A 4,035-nucleotide genomic window follows, 5' to 3' on the forward strand; every position below is an offset into this window, starting at 1 on the left:
CATCACTTATTCAAAACTGTCGAACCTAACCCTGGTACAACTAGTGAATTTCTGGACGAAATTCCCTTTCAAATTGGGGATGATGTGGTACTCACGAAAAACCCACAGTGATCTTGACTTGCCGTTCCTTCTCTAAGAGACTGCTTAGCAAATTTCGGGACAAAATTTCTTTCAAGTTGGGGATGATGTGACAACCCGCAACTTCAGGTTACTACTTTAACCTAACCATAGTTAATTCAATCGTACATTCATAGCACTGCATTTAAATAAGGCTAGTTAAATGAGTCTACGTTGGCAATTCGGGGAATTGCCAGAACACAAGTATTTAACTAGTGTTAGTTAATTAAGCTTACATTGGTAATTCGAGGAATTACCGAGGAATGTACCTGATACTGGCAATTAACGTGAACAATAAATATAAATGGATGGTTTATATGGAACCGATGTGCTGCATAATAAATACATGATTTACTTGTGTTAATTGCAAATTGTATGGAATTATGTGCTTTTGTGTGGAAACTATAGTTAGGAGGTGTCTTGTGATAATTAGGAAATCCTTAATTAACCACAAAAAAAAACCTAACCCATCTCAAAAACACATACGCAACCAACTCCAATCCTCTCAACATTTCAAAAACTCATCTCCAATCCTTGGCTCACAAGTGTGTAGACTGATCCTTGATTCTTCCATTTTCCTTTGAATCATCTTCTCATCCATTAAAGGTATGTATTTGTGTTGAAATGCTAGTTTGTCCATGAATTCTACAAACCCTAGACATCCAAACAAGGTGCGTTTTTGCCATGATTATGATGATGATTGATAAATAGATGATTGGGTAATGATTGATAGATGATTGTATCTTGATAGGAACTGTTTTATTGATCGGTTTCATGCCTGATATTGTTGAATTCTATGCATGTACGGTTTTCTATTCGCAGAAACTTTGAGGAATGAAATCCCTAATTTTTTTCAGACTTTGTGAAGTCACAAAGCCATTTTCCGTACTTGTGGATTATACATAGTCCGCACTTAGAGTATTGATAAGTAATGATCCGAACATGTGATCAGAACTTGTGATTAAATATATGTCATCCGAACATGTGAACAGAACTTATGGTAGATATAGCGTCCGAACATATCAAGATTTAAAAGATCAGAACTTAATGAATTCATATCTAGGTCCGAACCTGTAAAGACGGTTACACATTAGTCGTCCGCACATGAGTTAATAAATAAGTGTCCGACCATGTATCCTAATTAACAAATGAGTTGAAGTGTGTGCGGATATGTGAAATAATTAAGGAGGTCTGAACTTGGGAATTGATGTAGTGTCAGAATATGTGAATATATATTTCAATTGTATGGTCAGAATAGGTAGACTAAAGTGGCCGCATATACATATTGATTAAAAGGAGCTGCACTTAACTATTAATTAATAGGTCGGACTTGGTAAATGTGAATATATATGAATTCTGAAGTAGTGAAGTTGGCCGACATGTGATATACATGAGTATATCAAATCTTTGAATTTAAATGTGCACATGATACCCCACATGTTAACATTTGTTGAAAATTTCATGCATATGAATTAGAGTAAATAATTGGACTAGCCCACCATGTTGTAAATAAGTAGAATTCCTAGTTCAAATGAGGTACATGTGTATATGTCTTTAGTGGGCCGATTTGTTGATAGACTCACATTTAAAAATCATTCACATGGTTATAATTTTTGTTGTGAACATTAAATGAATCTAATGGCATTGGGAATGTGTTTGTAAATGAGAAATCATGTGTTACTGAGTGTACGGTATGCTAGACTTGATAACGTGTAATCATTAAACACGATGTTGTTTGGACACTAGGGTAAAGCAGAACTTTACTCGAATACTCATTTACATGACATTATATTTTAGGTTGCGTGTAACGGGTCTAACCATCAATTAAAGTTAGAAGTACATTATCATACCGAGCAAACAAAGGTGAGTTCACTACTCTTCCACAAGCATGCATCCCGGGGAGGGACAAACAAACTAATATTCCGGGGAGGAATACTTTTATTACTATTGGTTTAATTTCGATGTTAATTAATAAACTAAACTCTATCACCAAAGTCCCTACTTACTACCGAACTAGTTGCCGAGGAGGCAATGTGGTATTAGTTGATAGCGCTATTAGGCTTGACAACCTCACACCGTACTGGGGAGGATGGACGTGAACAAATGACCTTAAACACATGGCCAATGTTGATAGGCATTGATTGGGGCAAAAAAACATGTCACTTTGGTATCGAGTTTATTATTGATATGTCTTTAACCTGAATCACTTAACATGATTTTTGTTAAACAAAACTGTGAACTCGCCAGTTTTATGCTGATATGTTTTTTTTTCTGCATGCTTGCAGGTCATTAGATGATTTCAGAGAACGGAGCTTGCAATCGGAGGAGCTGTGGATTTCATGGGTTGTGACGTTGTTAACCTATTTACTGTTATGCTAGGTTTTACGAACAAGTAGTTTTTTAATACTTATAACTATTTCAAATGCTTCCGCTGAACGTATTTTGTTTTAAACAGGTGTTTTGAATTACAGTTTTCACGTTAATGAGATTTCGAGTTTATTATATTACTATCAGTTCAATGTGATTAGTGGCTAGATCCTGGTACGTCACACACCCCGCGGTGGATTCCGCAGGTGGTATTTTGGGGGTGTGACAGTCTTGCTCTCCTCTTATACTTAATCACATACACAACTATACAATATGCAACACAAGATCTATATTGCCTTTTCGCACAATAAAGAACACAAAAAATGCATTAACAACGTTCTCAAAAGCATACAATCATATACACATACACAAAATTAAAGTAATCTCGGACAACAAATTAGTTATCCTCATAGACCGAGTACACATTAACACACAATGACCCAAGAAACAATGTCTGAACAGAGCATCAAAGACCCAACCGAACAATCTAAATAGACTCTTAAAAGCAAAAACTAATCATGATCAACAAAGCTACATCAAGGACACAAAATCCAACAACCTTTGAACACATGCAACTATCTGATTGCAAGATAAAGCACAAAAAAAAAGTAAACAAAACATGCAACTATCTGATTGCATGTAACCAAATCTGACGGTATTCGCTACTTCATGGAGCGAATATGGATGCCGTTGCACGGAAATCTCAGAGAACTTGTGATGGATGAAGAGCACATGTCTCGGTACTCCGTTCATCCGGGTTCTGATAAGATGTATCAGGATCTGAAAATCTTGTACTGGTGGCCGAGCATGAAAGCGAACATAGCGACATATGTGAGCAAATACTTGGCATGTGCAAAAGTCAAGGTAGAACACCAAAAACCGTCTGGTTTGCTTCAACAACCAGAAATACCCATGTGGAAATGGGAACAGATTGCCATGGATTTTATCACCAGCCTACTAAGAACTCAAAGCGGAAACAATACCATTTTGGTGATCGTTGATCGTTTGACAAAATCTGCACACTTCCTTACGATCAAGGAAACTGACAAGTTTTCGCAACTTGCTAGTATTTAGTTGAAAGAAGTGGTTTCTAGGCACGGGGTGCCGACATCTATCATTTCTGATCGCGATCCGTGTTTTATGTCTGATTTGTGGCAAGTGATGCAAAAATCATTTGGCTCACGTTTAGACATGAGTACCGATTATCACCCCTAGACGGATGGTCAAAGTGAACGAACCATCCAAACAATCGAAGACATGATGTGAGCATGTGTAATCGACTTTGGTAAGGGTTGGGAAAGACACCTACCTTTGGTAGATTTTTCCTATAACAATAGTTACCATTCCAGCATTCAGGCAGCTTCGTTCGAGGCGTTATATGGACAGAAATGCCTATCACCTCTTTATTGGGCTGAGGTGGGCGACAGCGAAATCACGGGTCCAGAACTTGTTCTCGAAACTTCTGAGAAGTTTGTTCAAATTAGAAATTGTATGGCGGCAGCGCGTGATCGACAAAAAAGCTACGCCAACAAGCGTAGGAAACCCTTAGAG

Source organism: Helianthus annuus, chromosome 14, assembly GCF_002127325.2.
Source record: "Helianthus annuus cultivar XRQ/B chromosome 14, HanXRQr2.0-SUNRISE, whole genome shotgun sequence".
NCBI classification, from domain to species: domain Eukaryota; kingdom Viridiplantae; phylum Streptophyta; class Magnoliopsida; order Asterales; family Asteraceae; genus Helianthus; species Helianthus annuus.